The sequence below is a fragment of the Cavia porcellus genome, unplaced genomic scaffold (assembly GCF_034190915.1).
Source record: "Cavia porcellus strain 051 isolate PalLab524CR breed Dunkin Hartley unplaced genomic scaffold, mCavPor4.1 scaffold_15, whole genome shotgun sequence".
NCBI lineage: Eukaryota > Metazoa > Chordata > Mammalia > Rodentia > Caviidae > Cavia > Cavia porcellus.
In genome coordinates, this window is record NW_026947498.1 from 68,178,456 (window position 1) to 68,198,724 (window position 20,269).

General features: G+C 40.6%; 1 long non-coding RNA gene across 1 annotated transcript; it reads left to right on the forward strand.

Moving 5' to 3' along the window:
- Positions 1-16,077: 16,077 nt before the first annotated feature.
- Positions 16,078-18,468, forward strand: LOC134470513 (uncharacterized). The gene is made up of 2 exons (XR_010039449.1): positions 16,078-17,689; positions 18,356-18,468. It is a non-coding gene; the product is annotated as an uncharacterized LOC134470513 (long non-coding RNA).
- Positions 18,469-20,269: the final 1,801 nt, after the last annotated feature.

Here is a 20,269-nt window from a genome sequence, read left to right on the forward strand (position 1 = left end):
GAAAAAATTTTAAAAAGAAGCACAGGAAAGAAATTGGGGAGGACAGAGGACCTCATAAAAGAAAAAACTGAAGAAAGTGTCCATACGTATGATTATTAATAAGTAATTAATTGGCAAAACTGTAGAGAGAAATTCTCAGGCACTATTGGTAGGAAAGTAAAATGATTACAACCACTTTGGAAAATAATTTGGAAATTTCTTTAAAATGTAAACCTACTAAAGACTCAACCATTCTGCTCTTAGATATTCACAAAACTATGGAAAGACTTGCCCCAAAAGATTTACAACAGCATTGTTTCAGTATCTACAAGTTTCACTATCTACAAATTATATATATTGATATACCAATAGGTGAACTGAGGGTTCCTTCTCCTCGCATACTTAGGCATAAGGAAAGAAGATTAGTTACTGATTCAGTAAACACTTAGCAAGTGTTTACTATCTGTCAAGCAAACTCCTGAGCTCACATGACCCTCTTGTCGCCACCTTCCGTGAGCTGGGATGACAGATGTGTGCCACCTGGCTCACACTTTAAAATTGTTCTCTAAAACGAAGCATGGTGGTGCACACCTGTAATCTCAGCACTTTGGAGGCTCAGGCAGGAGGATCACTGTGAGTTCCAAACCTGCCTGTGCCATATAGTGAGTTCAAGGCCAGCCTGGACTACATTAGCAAGACCCTATTTCAAATCTCCCTGTTTCATTTAAATTTTTTAGTTCTGTGAGACAGGGTCTCGTCATGTAGTCCAGGTTGGCCTTGAACTCATAGCATCCTCTTGCCTCACCTTTCCAAGTGCAGGGATTACAGGCATGAATGACCATATCCTGCTGAAATTATTCTGTAATTTTAAGTAACACATAAAGAAATTCAGAAATGGAAACTATGATCCATCATCTCCTCTCTTGGGTATGTTCCCCATGCTGTGCTATTTGTCATGCTCTTCTTAGAGGCATTTTTCATGTGTGCATTTACCTTTCTGAACTGTGATGTCCCTGTGAAGCTAGTATGGAAATAAAATAGTAATAATGCATTTCCCTGACAAGGACCCTTACCTGTGTAAGACAAACACCTTGTGTGTTAGAGGGGTCGTGGCCAGCACCACAGGGAGAGGGCATTGCTGAGGGAGCCATCAACTTTTGTACAACTTATGGGCACACTTAGCTCACCAGGTGAAACCAGCTTGCTTTTATTACATGCATCAGCCCAGTGAGGAAGTCAGAGCAACCGAGCCAAGAGAGGCCCATTATCCTGCCTTGGGATTCCCCAGTGAAAACCTGTCTGTGGGATGGAGAGTGCCACTTGCAGGTCTGTTACTCCCACATGTGCTTGCTGGTTCTCAGGGGACACAGAACTTCCCCCAAGTTCACACAAATGCTCCTGTGAATAGTAACTCATGCTTTGCTCAACTGGTCCCCAAACTCTAATACCCTGATTGACAAAGCGAAGGGTAAAGTCACATGCAAATCTATGCCCCAAATACAGTCAAGAAAGAGAAATGTCTTTCTGTGCTCACTGTGCACACATAGGGCCAGCTTGCTCTCTATCCACACCCCAAGGTCATCATTGCCAGTCACCCAGATGTAAGAGTGCCATGTGACAGGAGAAGACCATGTGGCGAGAGCTTGGTCACGTGTCTCCAGTCAGCCAATACTGATTGAGCATTTACCACCTGCTGGGAATTGTACAAGGCAACAGGGATAATCAGGGAAGAGACATCAGGATTCCTTCCAAATACTGAAGCATAAGGAAGACAAGTTGGTGAACAGTTAGTTACTGATTCAGAAGACACTTACCAAGTGTTTACTATCTGTCAAGCATTGTTCTAGGCCAGTGATAGTGAACCTTTTAGAGTTTTTAATGAAAGCAACAGCCAGCAGCAGCACATTCACTACTGTAATAGGCTCTGGACTCAGGGAATATAATCAGGATCACAGGCAACAAAGAGAATAAAAAATCAAAATAAAAGCAGCTTGTGAATAAGGCTATTAAAAAACAGTACAGAGGCCAGCGGGAAGTGGGAGAAGTCCTCTGTCAGCATGTGACACTCTACTGAGACAGCATGGATGAGAGTAATCGATGGGGAACATCCTGGCTCACAGAACATTAAGCTCCCAGGCTTTGGGAGGAAACCAGCTTGGGATGTCTCACTGCATCCAAATGAGGTGTAGAAGTGTAAGAAGATGAAGTTGGAGAGTCAGGCAAAGACTGAGGATGCAATGTTTAGTAGTCTATCATGGGGGGGGAGGGGTCCCCTTAAAACAATGGAAAGAGATAAACATAATAATGTGCACCTGTAATTCCAGCACTCTGAGAGGCAGAGGCAGGAGGATCCTGAGTTCAAACAGTGATCACATAGTGAGATTCTCCATCAAAACAAACAATTTTACAAGGATTGGGTTAGTGTTGGGGACCACAAACTCACAATGGCTAATTTTTCATACTTCCCAAAGGGATAAATGGAGACTTGGGATTATGGTATCACCCTTTGCAGCATGAAAACATCTCTACCTTCTATAGTAATCCCAGGGTTATCCGTTGCCTGCTGAGACATCACCCTCTGAGTCTTCCACTGAAATTGAATCTTCTGCTGGCCCTCCTACATTGTCTATACCCAATAAGTAGCAGGTGATTTGGAGTATCTTGGTCTCTGCCCATCCTGAGGCACTGACCTCCCAGTGCCCTATCATGCATTACTAAATTTGTCTGTTTCATACTTCATTCTTTCTCAGTACTCTTCAAACAGGAAGTTGGGGATCTTAGCCAGGTCCCCAATAGGCATGTAGCTCCCTGGTAGATCACTTACCTGGCCTAGCATATATAAGGCTCTGGTTCAATCTCCAGTAGTGAAAATAATAATAATTACAATTTATTTAAAAACCAGTGGGAAGCCCTACCTGGAAGACAGTGCCATGCATGGGCTGCTGCTGCAGTGGAGACAGCCAGACCCCAGGTTTTCCCTGTGAGGTAGCGCCACTCATGGACTGTGGGGTAAGAGAACAAGGCCCCGCCAGGAAGCAAGCCTGGCCTGGGTATCAGTGCAATGCTTGGGCTGCACCAGAGTGAGGATAGTCAGACCTCAGCCTTTCCCTGTGAGTCAGCCCCAGTCATGGACTGAAGGGGAAGACAGCAAGGCCCTACCAGGAAAAAGCCTGGGAACCAGTGCCATATGCAGGCCACCCCAGGAGAGGGGAAAGCCAGACCTCAGCCGCTTCCTGAGTGCAGGCTGCAAACAAAAAGTACCATTCTCCCCCATCCCACCAAGCAACTGGCTGGTCCAGGGAAACACAGGTTGTGATGATACCTATTGAGGTGAGAGGCAATTAGACGCCTGTGGTGCTTTGGTGTTTCACTAACCTTACAGGTCTAGGGCCAGTGGTCTGATCATTTTTTCAGATAGTGGTACACATTGTGGCTTCTAGGGGAGATCTCCTTCTAAGGGGTGGTAGCCATTGTTGATTCCTTATTGTCCTGTTTTAAAGTCCTATATTGTTTTTCATTGTTTTGATGGGTTGAGTTTTATTCTCTTTTATGTGATTATGTTAATTCTGATGGTATTTCAAAGATAGCAAGATATATATTATGATAGCCATTTTGGATTTACTACTGGCTTGTTTTAAAGTCCTTTATTGCATTCATTGTTTTGGTTTTATTGTTTCTATTCTATTCTGTTTTTGTTTGATTTTTACTATATCTGAAGTTATCTGCAGCTATTTTGAAAACAACAAAAGGAATTATGGTAACTATTGTTGATTTTGTAATGCTTTGAAGTCCTGTATCACTTACATTGGTTTGTTTGTTTGGTTGGTTCGTTTGGCTTTATTCTGTCTTATTTTCCTTGGTCTTATCCTCTTTAAAATAAAATTTCAAAAAACAATGGAATTTGCACTCATGAATGATCACCCTAAGAGTACTATGGAGAACAAACAGTACAAAGAACTTTTTGACAAGATAATGCAGACTTTTCTGATGGGTTGAATTTGGCAATCAGAAAATGAAGCATGATCTTATGGCTACTGGTGAGCACTGGGTGACTGGCAGTGCCCTTAAGGAAGGCTGAGAAAATCCAGGAAGGAGAGTCAGCTATGACACACAGGATGTCAACGCCACAGCTATAAGCGAACACAGAGAATGGTTCATAGCCAAAGGCCCTGCTACTGGTCCAGATCTTGGTGACTTCTACCCTGAGTCACTCCAGCAGCTCCTGACTATGCAGTACACAATCCCAGCCTCTCAATTCTGCTTACTCTGTTCTTCACATGGATTTTCAGCTTCAACATTTATTCTTTCCGTCTGGCTCTCTTCTCCTTCCAACCTCAGGAAAAACTGCCTTGTCTCTTTCTCCACTTACTGGTTCTCTTGAATGTATGGCAAACAACAGATTAAAAACATGTTGATAGTGAAAGTTTGTCAAGAAGAATATAAAATTTTTACATTGAGCATGTGAAAGGAATAATGAAATCTTTATGATTTGTCTTGTAAAGACAGAAGTGTGACATACCTCTCCCCTTCCTCGTCAGGGCCCCATTCCCATAACAAAAGACAAGATAACAAGAAAAAAGCATAACAAATTTATTTAGTAAAAATTTAGAGGAGCTAGCCAGGCCATACCCAGCAGTCTCCAAGCAGCAAGCAAGGCCTGGAATCCAGTCCAGGCCCTGACTGTGTGCACGGGTTGAATTCCAGCACATGGGGAAAAGTTGGTAGTTTGCTCCCAGGCAGTAAGACCATGCCCTGTTTCTCAAATCACCCTAAGATGCACCAGAGGTACCCGCAGGCCTAACGGGGCCACCCCCAGCAAACTCCAAGCAACAAGCACGGCCTGGAATCCAGTCCCAGGCCTTGACTGCAGCACGCCAGTTGAATTCCAGTGCATGGGGAAGCCTTAGAACTTTGCTCCCAGGTGGCTAGACCATACCCTGTGCCTGAAATCACCAGAGGACACATGGAGTCCCTGCGGGCCTAACTGGCCCACACCAAGCAAGCTCCAAGGGGCAAGTAGTGCCAGCCCCAGGAGCCAAAAGTGGGCCACGTGATTCCCAGTGCACTGAGGAAACATTGAAACATTGTTCAAACCCTGGAAATGGGGGTGTAACTCCAGCTGGCACTGAGGAATGCCACGCTACCCTGGCACCTTGACCCACGCCACCATGAACTTCCTGCATGACCCCCGCCAGCCCTGGGGAATGCATGCTGCCCTCAGACCTTGGCCTGTGCAGCCACCTGATTCCTGCACAACTCCAGTCAGCACTGAGGAACACTATGCTGCCCTGGGGCTTTGGCCAGCTCCCAGCGGCCTAGCAGATGCCTGGACTCAGGATATCTGCTGGCCCCTCGGGGACACTCCCTACCTCCTGGACCTAGTACAGCTATTGATCTTCAGCTCCCACCCTTTCTCCCAGAACCTTGGACTACAGCAGATTAACTGTGCTAGCTTGAAGGGAGATTCAGTAACTGCCTCACCCATACAGAAGATCTCAGCAGGCTCCAGTCAGTGTCGTGAGTATGCCCCTAAAATAGAGGTGTATAGTGGGTAAACAGGGCCAGTAGTAAAGCTCCCCCAACTAACTGATTGAAACCTTGAATGAACAGTGTAGTAAACAAGTAGAATTCATGAAACAAACTCAAAGAGATATCCAAGAAACAAAAAATTCTATTCAGAGCTGGCAGAACCGTTTAAATGAAGCTGAGTATAGGATTTTGGACCTTGAGGATAGGATCACAATTAGTGATCAAGAAAGAATAGAACTTTTAAAAAATAAAGCAGCATGAAATGATAATCCAGCAGCTTCAAGATGATTCCAAGAGCAACAATATAAGATTAATAGGCATCAGTGAGGATGCAGGAGTCAATGCAAATTACATAACTAAAATATTCACAGAAGTAATAGAAGAAAATTTCCCAAACATGAGGAAAAAATCTGATATGCAGACAAATGAGGCATATATAATGCCAAACAGTCACAACAAACATAAATCTACACCCAGACATAAAATAATTAAGATCTCAGACATACAGCATAAAAACAGAATATTAAATGCTGTTAGAGAAAAGACACAACTCACCTATCAAGGAAAGTCTATTAGAATCACAGCAGACTTTTCAGCACAAACCCTCAAGTCTAGAAATAGAAGAGCAAGTTAAAGCCAAAGCTCACAGAACAGAGGAAATTATAAATATTAGAGCAGAAATCAATGCAACTGAAACTAAAAAAACCACAAAGAATTAATGAATCAAAAAGCTGGTTTTTGAGAGAATAAACAAAATTGATAAACCTCTAGCTAACCTTAGCAAGAAAAAGAAAGAAAAAAACCAAAATTCATGCAATAAGGACTGAAAAGGGGGAAATTATGACAGGTCCTATGAAAATTCAAAAGATCATGAATACCTCTTTTGAAAATCCCTACTCACATAAAGTGGAAAACACAGAGGAAATGGACAGATTTCTAGAAACATACAAACTACCAAAGCTCAACCAAGAAGATATAGCAATTTTGAATAACCCAGTATCAGCTATTGAAATTGAAAACATAATTAAAAACTTACCAACAAAGAAAAGCCTAGGTTCTGATGCATTCATGGCTCAATTCCATAAGAAATTTAGAGAAGATTTGATGCAAATACTCCTTAAGCTCTTCAATGAAATTGAAAAAGAAGCAATCTTCCATAAATCATTCCTGGAGGCAAGTATTACTCTGATACCAAAACCAGAAAAAGACCCAACCAAAAAGGAGAACTATAAGCCAGTCTCACTAATGAACACTGATGCAAAGATTCTCAATAAAATACTAGCAAATAGAATGCAGCAAATTATCAAGAAGATTATACATCATGACCAAGTGGGATTCATCCCAGTAGTGCAGGGATGGTTTGACATATGCAAAACAATAAATATAATATACCACATCAATAGAACCAAAACAAAAAACCACATAATCATCTCAGTAGATGCAGAAAAAGCTTTTGATAAAGTCCAATACATGTTCATCATAAAAAACCTTTCAGAAACTCAGGATAAATAGTGTCTACCTCAATATTGTAAATGCCATTTATGACAAACCAACAGCCAACATTATTCTAAATGGACAAAAACTGAAAGCTTTCACTTTAAAATCAGGAACAAGACAAGGATGTCCACTATCATCAGTCCTATTTGATATAGTTCTGGAAACACTAGCCAGAGCAATCCGACAAGAGAGAGAAAGAAAAGGAATAAAGATAGGAAAGGAAGAAGTTAAGTTATCACTATTTGCAGATCACATGATATTTTATATAGAAGATCCAAAAAACTCCATTAAAAGACTACTAGAAGTAATAAATTTGCAATGTAGCTGGATACAAAATCAGTGCTTAAAGATAAATAGCATTCCTGTACACAAACAAAAAACTCACTGAGAGAGAAATTATGGAAATATTGCCCTTTAAAATAGCATCTGAAAAAATGAAATACTTAGGAAACACCTAACTAAGAATGTAAAAGACCTATATGCTGAAAATTATGCTATGCTAAAAAGGAGACTGAAGAGGATATTAGAAAATGGAAGGGTATTCCTTGATCTTGGTTAGGAAGAACCAACATTGTGAAAATGTCCATAGTCCCAATCTTATACAGATTTAACGCAATCCCAATTAAAATACCATTAACATAACTCACAGATTTCAAGAAAACACTCCTAAAATTCATCTGGAGACAGAAGAAACCTAGAATAGCAAAAGGAATTCTGGGCAACAAAAGGCAAGGCAGGAGGCATCTCAAGTCCTGACTTGAAACTATACTACAAAGCCACAGTGATAAAATCAGCATGGTACTGGCAAAGAAATAGACCCAAGGATCAATGGAACAGATTAGAAGATGCAAGCACAACTACAAAGATACTCAGCCACCTGATATTTGACAAAGGGGCCAAACATGTTCCCTGGAAGAAGCATAGCCTCTTTAATACATGGTATTGTAAAAATTGGCTGTCCACATGCTGAAGACTGAAACTAGATCCATGCCTATCACCATGCTCAAAACTAAAGTCCAAATGGATCAAAGACCTAAATATTAAAACAGAAGCACTAAATCTACTGGAAGACAAGGCAGGTAAAAGTCTTGGAGACATAGGGGTTGACAGAGAATTCATGAACAAAATGCAAACTGCATGGGAAACACTTTAAAGAACAACACCTGGGATCTCATATTATTGAAAAGTTTCTGCATTTCCAAAGAAATCACCAACAGAGTGAAAAGAAAGCCCACTGAAAGGGAAACAATTTTAGCCAGCAACCCCTCAGACAAAGGACTTATATTCAGAACATATAAAAAACTGAAAAACACCAAGTTCCCCAAATTCAAAGATCCTCTCCAAAAAATGGGCATCTGAGATGAACACAGTTTTCAGATGAAGATATACAAATGGCAAATAAATACATGAAGAAATGTTCACCATCACTGGTCATTCGAGAAATGCAAATTAAAACAACACTGAGATTTCTGGAAAGAATAGCTGCCATCAAGAAATCAACTGATAACAAATGTTGGTGAGGCTGCAGGGGAAAAGGAACACTGTTCCACTGTTGGTGGGAGTTCAGACTGGTGCAACCATTATGGAAATCAGTATGGAGAATTCTCAGAAGACTAGGATTGGAAATTCCATTCAACACAGCTATTCCTCTCCTGGGTATTTTTCCCCCCAAAATTGAAAAGGTCATATCACAGTGATATATATGCACTCGTGTTCATAGCATCACAATTTATAATAGCTAAATCTTGGAAACAACCAAGATGCCCATCAACCACAGAGTGGATGAAAAAGATGTGGCATTTTTATACAATGGAATATTACTCAACTATAATAAGGATGATCTTGAGGCCTTCATAGGCAAATGGAGACAACTTGAGGCTATACTCATTATACTATACTCATAGTGAAATAAACAAGAGTCATATTTATAATATCACATTGTGTCTCTAGTGTAAAAAGTAATAAGAACTGCAGGAGTAATAAAACCTAAAATGTGTAATTGCTATGGTAAAAAAGAGAGGAAAAGGAAGTGCTCTAAAGGATATAACTGCACGTATGTTTAAGTGTGTAGTACTGATAAGCATATTACTAAGTTTTTGTTAGATAGTTAAATAGAACTGTTAGCAGTTTTGCTATTTGAATGTCCACTTTGTATGCTTTACTTTTGTAACTTGAACAACTATTTCTAAGAAGACAATACGTAATTATCAACTAGTAATTTCTTACTGTTTATTTTTTGAAATTATGTATTATTTCTACTCTTTTTCTGTTTTTTCTTTAAATAAAAAGAATTTAGAGGAAGCAATAACTTTTGGAAATAAAGACCCCCAAAAAGAGAAAACTGTCCAAATTTATGCTTAGATTTGAGGAAGAATGTGATTGAACAAAAATGATACAACCTAATGGTGATGAACTTAGTAAGCAAAGTAGGTCCTGCTCGTTCAGTTTTTTCCTCACTTTCTGTATGTAGAAAGAGCGTGTGTTCAGTGGGCTCTGTACACCCAAGTTGTGTGTCTCTTTTTTCTAGCCCCACAACAATGCAATAGAGCTTAACCCCTTGGGGCCGGTTCTGAGAGACACTACTTTTCTACAAGTTAAATCTCAACCTAATTTACATGTTTTGGGTCAGGGGATGCAAAGGATCTAAAAAATAAAGAGAGGCAGTAAATATTATGATATTATCTGACAATCAGCATATGTACTAAGTTGTGTAAACCTAAAGAAAACTTATTTAGCATTTAAGATCCTGCATGTGTGGTGCTGGGGATCCACTGCAGGATCTTCAGGCTGAACTTCAAATTCAGCTCTTTTTTAATTTTACTTTTTAATCTTAAGACAAGCTTTTCCTAGGTCACTCAGATGCCTATGTGGGACTTGAACTTGCACTCTTCCTGCCAGGGTGTCCCAGGATGCTCGGATTCCCAGAGTTTAACTCTGCACCTGCCTGTCAATTTACATAACGATTTAGGTGGGATTTTCTGCAGCATTGAGAATACCAGGTATTATGGAGGGAAAGCAACCTGGCAAACAGTAAAGAGAAGCAAAAGCAACTGCCAAGAGAAACTCCCAAAGAAGTAGCTGCTATAAAAAAAATCAATTTAAAAAAATTTTACTGAAAATAGCTTATTATTTTGAGAAGATGACTAGGTTCCCAGCACAACTGTAGTGTATCCCACTATAGTTAATCAGAAAGTTGATCAAATGTTTTAATCAAGAAAGCAAATTTCTTTTCAATAAATATCATGAATTGTACCATAAAAGTTGTTGCCTAGGCTATAAGTGGGTCGAAAAAGCATATATGACACTAGTGAACATCTAATTATTATTATCTGCTCTAAGTAACAAAACAGAAATTTAAATTATCTTTTTTAATGGCATATTCAGGTGGAACTAATTCAAATTGAACAAGTTTCCTCCACATGGCATTGTTTTCTGTTCACTGTCCTCCAAAGCTCACTGCTGCATTAAACTCCCCTAATATTGTTTCCTGCCTCATCTTTACTGGTATGGTAGGGGGCAGAACAGTATTTTTTAATTTTATGATGTATGATTAAAAAATGAATTTCTACAAGATCACTAAAGTATGAAGACTCAGGGCTTTTAATTTACATATTGTATTAGTAATGTTTGCATAAATTTTGCAAAGAATCCTTCCCAGCATTTGTGTATAAAAAGAAAACAGATGGATTTATTCCGATTATATTTTCAACATTGACTTCCTTGCTTAAACCTGCTGTATCAGTCAGGGTTTACTAGAGAAATAGATATAACACAAAATATGCAACTGTATAAGAAATTACAAGACTGTCTTATGAAGGTCAGCCACAGAGTTGGCTGAGGGAAGAATGCAGAGGTGTCTGCACACTGGATGATGAAGGGTCCAGCCCAAGGTCTTCAGGTCACTACAGTGTTCCATGCAAGTCCGGATCAGAGGCTGAGAGGTCTACAATAAAATGCTGAAGAAACTACAACAAAAAGCTGAAGAATTTACACCAGAAGGATGAAGAGTACGAGGTAGAAGCCAAACACTCTGCACCAGATGCCAAGAGACAATGTCCAACCTGAAGCCAAAGACTGACGCTCCTCCAGAAATCAGTCCTTCCTCATTTCCCTTTTTTTTTGGATGTAGGCTACCCTCTCCACTGGGAGTAGTCCTTTCCACCCACACCATTCCCAAGCCCTCCTGTTGCACAGGCTGAGAATGTTTACAAAGTAAGGATCTTGGCCCCCTGCTAAATCACTTAAACTTCTGAACTTTTCAAATTGACCCAATGAACAACATCCTGAAGTGGTAAGGGGATGTCCTCTACCCCCTAGGATGTAGAGCTGCTGAGTTACTCAATTAGCTTCTATACTTCTTAGTGGGCATAATGTATCAACCATTATAATCCACCCCTTGCAGACACATTTCTTAAAGTCAGTCTCCAGATACAAAGACGGGTTTACAATTATGCCTAACATGTTATAACTATCCTGCATACAAACAGAAGCATACTAATACCCTCACCAGAATAGACGGTAAAGTTTACTTAAGTGATGCTTATTCTTATCATTTCACAATTTGAACACTGTAACACAGATGAACTATCCTTAAGAACCAGTGTTAAGTCTATCAAAATTATATTACATTGGAACCTTATGCGGGAGAAATAGTACCATTACAATCCTCTATTCCATGGCTGATCACAGGGTCATTACTGGCACTTAGCACTACCTTCTTCCACTCCTGATTCTGTATTTCGTTGGCCTTCAGCAAGGATCTCGAAAGGTCTTCCTTCTTTCCCTGGTGCCTCTGAGCTATGTGTCATCCACCTATGTTACACTGTTATAGTTTCCCACTGACTTTAATAACAGGACATGGGGATACTAAGAGGCATCCTAAGGGATCTCCTACATTTCATGTATATTCTTCCTTTCCTCTATTGTGGGGTACTAGTCCAATTTCCCCTTGACAGTCTGGGTCAATTGCCTTTGATAACACTGTGACTCCTTTTTATGACCAGGGGGACGTCTTAGCTTCACACTCAATTGTATCAATGCTTTTTGGTAAAAAGCTTTCCCCATTCTGGAACCAAGATGTCTAAGCCAGCAGCAGAATGTAAGGTTGTGGGGACAGGAAGCAAAAATTCTGCTAGTTTATCACTAGGGGTAATGGTGAGTGTACCATTCCTACTTTCACTCTTTGATTCCTGGACCCATCAATCCTGGCTGTGGAAGACACACTACCATATAGTGGATGCTAATTCAAAGCATACACAGGCTTTTGAAGTACCTTACCCCAACCCTGCAAGCTACTGCCACAGAGCTGGCACCTTAACTGTGTGTTCAAAACACCATCCCAACTTTTTACCAATCCAGCCACTTATGGATACTCAGGGACATGCTTAAAGCAATGAATTCCAAGAGTATGAACCCACTGCCTCACTTCCTCACCTGAAAAATGTGTTCCTTGTTCAGAGGCATTGCTATGTAGAACTCCATGATGGTCCATAAGGCATTCTCTGAATCCATGGATGGTATTTTTGTCAGAAGGATTACCTGCACTGAAGGCAAATCCATCATCAGAATATGTATCTGTGCTGGTGAGGAGAAAGCATAGTCCTTTCCATGATGGAAGTGGTCTAGTATAATCAGCCTGCCATTAGGTCACAGGTGGATCACCTCAGGGAATGGTGCCATGTTGGGGACTCCGTGTTGGCCTCTTGTGTTGGAATATTGGGTATTCAGGGGTGGCTATAGCAGATCAGCCTTGGAGAGCAGTCAGTGTTGCTGACTCCATGCAGAACATACTTTCCTACCACCAGTGCCACAACCATTATACCTGCTGTCATGGTTGTATTTTTCTCAATGCTGAGACAAACTACCTGTAACCCAAAATGAAGGAAGGAAAGATGTATTTTGCTCACAGTTTGTGGAGGTTTCAGTCCATAATCAGCTGGCTCCAAGTGGCACATGGCAGAGGGCAACAGTTCATAGTGGCAGAAAAACAGCACAAACAAGAGAAAAAGAGGAGGAGCACAGAGAGGTCTCTCTCTGCCTCTTATATTGTATGTAGGTTACACCACTTGGGTATAGCTCTCATACCCCTAATCCTAGCATTGGACCATGAGTCATTCACAAACTGTAGGAGCCTGGCTCTGTGACTGTATGAGGATTCGGGGGGACATCCAGATTCAAGCCATAATATCTGCTGTTCAACCTACAGCCCCAAATTCTATTCACAGTAAAAGTGTCTCCTTGATCACCGGAACAAAACACTTCCATTGGTTACCTGGGCTTTGCTCCTTTATCCCTCTCAATATTATCTATGCTTCAAGATGCCCCTGTCTTATTCCTTCTCAATCTTTACCTCCACCTTGGCTCAAGCTCTCATCTACTTTTCATTATCATAACTTTCTAATTATTTCTCTGTCTCAAGAATCCTGTTCTCTATTCCAGCTGTTACACTGGGAATTATAATACGACTTTTCTCACTAATTTCTGATACAGAGCCCCTAAACCCTTGTCATTTATTTCCTGAGCAACTGTGGCACCAGGGATGCTAAGAGAATCTGTTGTTCTAATGACTGATCTTTGATCCTAGTTCCTGAACAGAGATCCTAACCCTTAGACTTTGCTGGATGATAGGAGAGTCTCTGCCTGTGGCAATTCAGAGTAGGTGCCTAAGTAGGAGCTACAGTAAAAAATAGCCATGATTAGAAGCTTTGACCCAACCCAATTCCTGTCCTTTAGGAAGAAAATCACCACAGGATGAGGTAATAACTGATCAAACCAGCTGGGCTTGTGTGCTCACATCCAGAATCAGCATTCTGGGAAACTGAATTGCAGGATACCCACCCAGTGAGTGCTGCAGAATTGTTGGTGCACGGGGGGGAAAACTCTCACACATTTTGGTAGTCAGAATGTGATAAGTGTTGAAACTATCACAGGAGAGAACAGTTAAATAGTACTTTTCCTAATATAGCAACAATGTTTTCTCTATAGCTCAAAACTTTTAGCAACCTTCATTACCTAACAACCGAAGTGTAACTTCAATAATCCTTACTTCCTGCCTTGCCCACTCACTGAAAGACAACCCAGAAAAAGCAGCCTAGGTTACTTTTGGGCACACACTTCGAATGGGATTTTTACAATCCCTTTGAGGGCCCTGTGTTGATGCAGAAGTAAGGAATCTAATGGAAAACATTACAGGAACCAATATAAAAGTAACGCTAAGGTACACATAAATACAGTATTCAAGTGTAGCATTGTTTTATTCTCATTTGGGGGAGGGGGTTATTTGATATCCAGTAAAGTGCCTCATCATGTTATTTATTCATTGGTAAGTATGAAAACTGTCTCCAAAGGACATACAAGAAGCTGGGACCTGCAGTTTTCTCTGGAGAGTAGAAAAATGGCTGAGAGCATTGTATTGTAAATTCTTCTGATTTCAACATTTTCATCATGCCTATCTACTACTTAGTCCCAAAATTTAATAAAATATTCACAGAACATAGCAATTTTGCTCTAAACTGCTTGGTGAAGCCCTACACATGTCCAAAGGGAGATAATATAACACACCGGATAAAGGTGACACACTAAAAATAACCAAAATCTTCATCAAGTGGAGAATGAATGTGTAAAATAAGCAACAACATGTTAAAGTTAGATAGAATAAATAGATCTAGCATAGATCTGGTTCTGTGCACCAAGACAGGAAGACTCAAAAATATGTTGTGTAGAAAAATCATATATAGAATATATGATTAGGATGAACTTTAAGTAAAAACTTTAAAGAACACCAATTTTAAAAATGGACAAGCCGGGCATGGTGGTGCAGGTTTGTAATCCCAGCACTCAGGAGGCTGAGGCAGGAAAACTATGAAATCAATCCATGCTGCGCAATTTAGAGACTTACAGAGTCTCAAAATAAAAAAATAAAAACCGTCTGGTGAATGGAGCTCAGTGACAAGTCCCTAGCTTCAAGCCCTAGGATTGAAGGGGCCTCTAGAAAAGGAGACTAAACTCACACCAGGACTTACCTCTGTGGAAAGCAAAGCTGGGTACAGCAGGAGCTTCCTCCATACCTGTAACATTTTTTTTTCTTTTAAAATTACAGAAAACACATGAAGGAAATAAGACAAAATGTTTTTAAAAAAACTTCAGTTCTAACTGATTAACATACAGATTGTCTCATCCTTTGTTTTCCTGTGTTCTGCACATTTTTTTAAAAAGCGAAGCCCAGTGAGCGGCTGGCGGCATCGGGGGCGCGCACGTACCCACGCAGAGGCCGTCACGTGGGCCGCTAAGAGCGCCGTGCGCGTGGCCGCGGAGGTTTTGTGAAGTTGAGTCAGTTGTGAGGGACGCAGCTGCTGACCCTGTGGCGGCCCCGCGAACCCGTGACCGAGGGACAGGCGCCGGGCCCGAGGCCGGAGCCTGGCTCTGCGCTACGGCTCGGCCAAGCCGGGCCGCGCCTCCCCGCAGCCCGCAGACCGCCGCCGCGCGCGATCCCGCCGTGCGCTGTCTCCGTGGCGCCTCCCTCCAGGCGCTGGCGGAAGATGAGCCCTCAGCCCGCCCACAGACTCGAATTCAGAGGCCCTTGAACGGAGGTAGTCACCACACCGCTGAAATTGCGAAACGCGTGAGATGCAAAGTGCGTTTCAAAGTGAGGACTGCGGCCCCTCCCGGTACTGTGTGAGGACCAGCAGTGGAATTACTGACCCTGGGTGGACGGGACTGCTTGAGCACTGCTGCAGCCTTTGACTGTGATCCAAATGGAAAGAGCAAACACAAGTTTATGGTACAGACAGTTTTTGCTCTGCCAGACACTTCAGATGTGGAAGCAGTGTGGAAAAAGCAAAACCCGGGGGCTGGGGATTTAGCTCAGTGGCATGAGTGCCTGCTTTGCAAGCAGGTAGTCTTGAGTTCAATCCCTGGTACCGATAAAAAGGAAAAAGACAAAAAAAGAAGAAGAAAAGAAGAAGAAGGCAAAACCCGAGGAATTAATGGATTCTAAATTGAGATTGTGTTTAAAATGCCAAATGAAAATAAGTTGAACAATATGGCACCTAGCAAAGCTGTTCCACTGAGTGCCTCTAAACAAGATGAACCCACGCCCAAACGGCACAGTGTTTCACTCAATGATACTGAGCCATGGAAGCTTATGGAAGAGTTTAAAAGACTTCAGAGAGAAATGAGGAAACTGTCAAAAGGAAAATCTACACCTGAGGGAGGAAGGCTTAAGGCTCTGAAAGGTGGCACATCCAAGAGAAGCCTGGCTGGGCCTCTGCGTCCTTCAGAGACAAACGTCACCAGTCCTCTCCCCTCACTCCTTGTTGTGATTGCAACCATCTTCACTGGGTTCTTTCTAGGGAAGTTCATCTTGTAGGGTGAAGCATGAAAGTGCTGTTTCTTTTCTTTTTTTCTCCTGACCAGAAAAAAAGATTTGTTTACGAACCATTTCACTGGTGGTAGGACCTGCAGTGACCCTGTGAGTTTGTGTGTGTGTGTCTACAGCATCAGTACAGGCTTTGCCTCTAATGAACTCTTATGGTTAGAAAACACAGTAAAAACTGTTGGCTGCTGGACAGGTTGTCTATCACCAGGTCTTCACTAGCAGGTGTCAGTGGCACACACCACTCATAAAATTCATAATAAAGAGTTGTTTTCTTTGTGCTTTTAATAGTTCAAAGACTTGTTCAGATTCTTGTAAATGTTATTTTAATAATCCCTTTAAATTTTATCTGTTGCTGTTACCTCTTGAAATATGATTTGTTTAGGTTGCTAATATCTCTCATTCAGGAAATGCCAAGGGATGTTCTGTGGGGAAATGGTGCCTCTTACCATAAACATTTTCTCCTTTACCTTTGCTAACCATGGCAGAATTTTTTGTACCCTATGAGGCAACTGTTCACCGCGTTTTTTCATCCTTACAATCCTATCCCATGGTATTTAACATATAATAATAAAACTTTTAACAGATTGTTGCTCAATAAAAATTCATTAAAAGTGAAGGATACGTATCTAGCAAAAGTTCTTTAGAAAAATCCTTTTATGGATTTATAAATTCAAGTAGGATAGACAGGAGAGGAGAGTAAGAGGAAATAAAAAGAATTAAGATGTATAATGTACATGTATCAACTCCCCACTATGAATGCAATCATTACATACATTGAATGGGTACCATAGTAAAATAAAAATTTTTAAAGTCAAGGACATTCTAAATGGCCTTGATATTACTAACTTGTATTCCTTTTTTTAAAATGTTGCATTAGAAGTTTTAGAACATTTAGAAACTCTATGGTTTTACAGGTCACATTTCAGATATCACAACAAAATGAAGCCATTGCCACAGACAGCACAGAGACCAACCTGGGGCGGGGGTGGCCTGTCTTAGCACAACTCCTGTAGACACTCATTATTTCACATCAGCCTCCTCCTTCCCAAACCCACTCAGGATATTCTCTGAAGGAGACTTTTAAAAATTGCCTTGGGGCATATTCTTTACCCCTGCCATTCTTTGCACTTTGTGGAAATAGAACATTCTACAGGCATCTATGGTCTCTTTAAAGACCTGAGTCTCCACACTTGCCTACGCCCTGGGTTCCTGCATTCTGCTCCTGTGAAGATGGAAGGACGCTTAAGGGTGTGTGGAGGCTTGAAGGAGGCCAGACCTACTACTCCTGAAATCCGGATGGCAGATAAGGTGAGTTGAAGCATTTCAGGAAAATATCTGATCAAAACCTCAGTCTATTGTGTGGCTTTGTAGTAAGAGCATAGATCAACATGAAAATGTGTGTGGCTTTGGGTAACTGAAACTAGAATACTGAGCTTTTCAAATGAAAGCTTGAATAATCCCAGCACTACCAGAGTGACCTTCACCAAGTCACATATCTTGCTGGAGCCTCATTTCCCCATTTGTTAAAGAAGGATTTGTCCTGGGCCACCTCTAAAGCCTTTACTTATAGGTCTGATAGGAGGACTATTGATCAGTTAGTCATGAATGTTTCTACTCTGTAGTAAAAGTCTAAAGTTATTAATAATTCGGTGAACTAGACTTTTAATGCTCCACAGGAAGAATTACTTGTTTTTTGATGAATTGAGTGAGGAGCAATATTGTGAAGGTGATCAATTACAAACCTCCGCATCTGCCTAGTCAGTGTTTTAGTCTCTTGGGTATACAGTAATTAAATTAATAGAGAACTACTATAACCTCTAGTGACTATAGGCTGACAAATTATTTATTAGAAATATGGAATCCAATACTTTTAGCATGTCATTAAATTTTAAGTTATTATCACCTATGGACTTTATATATATATATATATATATATATATATATATTTGTCTTTTTCTTTTTTATCGGTACCAGGGATCGAACTCACGACTGCCTGCTTGCAAGCCAGGTGCTTATGCTGCTGAGCTAAATCCCCAGCCCCTATTAATGTATATTTTTGAAAGGAAATAAATATGAGTTATGCCATAGCTCTGTATATTGTGGCCTTATTTTCTTATACCATTCCTTCTTGTTTTTTCATTTTAAAATGTCATTCTGTGATTCTTTTTGGAAACCAGCTTTCAGTGTGAGTGGAAGAGATGGGATTCTTTATATTTTAGGCACTGAAAACTCTGGGAGCAACCAGATGTCTGAAACACCACCACTTATTCTCTAGGGGTATATAATTCTCTTTGTAAACTTTAAACATTTTTTTTCAATAGATGTTTTGGTTTAGCATAATTTAAGATGTACAGGAAAGTTACAGGATGCACAGGAAGGGTAGTAGAGAATTCCAGTTTCAGTTTCCCCTAAAGTTATCATCTGTCATCATCCTGGCCCTTTTATCAAAATCACTGGTAGCTAAATTCTAGACTTGAATGTGGAGTTCCCTTATTTATCTCACCAATATTATTTCTCATTCCTGAATCCAGGTAGGGTTCCAGGGATCCACAGTATTTGCATTGTCACAACTTGTTAGTCTCCTATGGCCTGATCTGTGACAGTTCTTCAGCTTTCCTTGTCTTTCATGACCTTGACAGTTTTGAAGACATATTTTCTAGAAGGTCCTATTTGGGTTGTCTGGTGTTTCCCTGGGAACTATGGAATGTTTAAACAAAATAAAAACCAAGATACTGTGAGTAATGATATTGACTTTATCCCCAAGGCTTTTTGTCAAACCTTAAAAACTTAAAGCTTATGCTTTAGTTTTTTGGATTTTAATGTAGTTAATTGGCACCTATCATTAGTCGTCCTTGCATTTATTCCCCTCCTCCATCTATAATAGTCTCCCACCTACTTTCATGGCATCTTCTTTAGACTTAGATTTCTCCCATTGGGGAAAGAAGTTTTTATTTTAAAACATACCTTAGAGCCTTCTATACTTTTTTTTTTGGAGACAGGGTCTCACCGTGCAGTTCAGGCTACCCTCAAACTCATTTGGTAGACCAGGCTGGCCTTGAACTCACAGCTATCCTCTTGCCTCAGCCTCCTGAGTGCTAGCATTACAGGCATATGCCACCATGCCAGCTGCCTTTTAATCTTAAAAAACATAATATTGATTCATTCATATCTCCCGGAATCCCCATACCAAATCAGTATTCTCACACTTGGTTGTGCATTAAGTCACCTGTGGGTCTTGATCAAGTGCAGACTTCAACACAGGAAGAGCATGGCAGGCCTAAAAATCTGCATTTCTACCAGTCCCCTAGATGCTACTACAGCTGCCACTAACCCTGACCGCCCTTGCCTGCACTACCAATTGTGTTTGTAAAAAGAAGATAACATATCTCACCACACTAATTTCACACCTGTAAGGACTACCTGAAATAATGTGCATAAGGATGACTTGAAAATGAAAAAGAACTATGTGTAAGCACAGAATCATGACTGTTTACTTAAAAATGTTGCCTGAAATCATCCCTAACTGAAAAACCCGCTGAGACTCTCCAGGAACCAGAAGCACTATAAGGGGATCAGGAACAGTAGGGAAATTTACAATGGAGAAGGTATAGAAATATTTTTTAAGGAGAATAAAACAGAACAGAACAAAGCAAATTAAAACAGAACAATGCTAGCAACACAGGACTTCACAACAAGGTAGCAGGATATCAACAGTGGCTACCATAATGTCTCTGTTTTCTTCAAAATAGTTGAGCATACCTTCACACACAATAATATCAAACATAGCAAAATAGATACAACCAATCAAAAAAATGAAAACATTACAGGAATTCAAACCTTGTAGCAGGAAATGAACAATGGTTACTCTAATGTCTCCTTTTCTTCAAA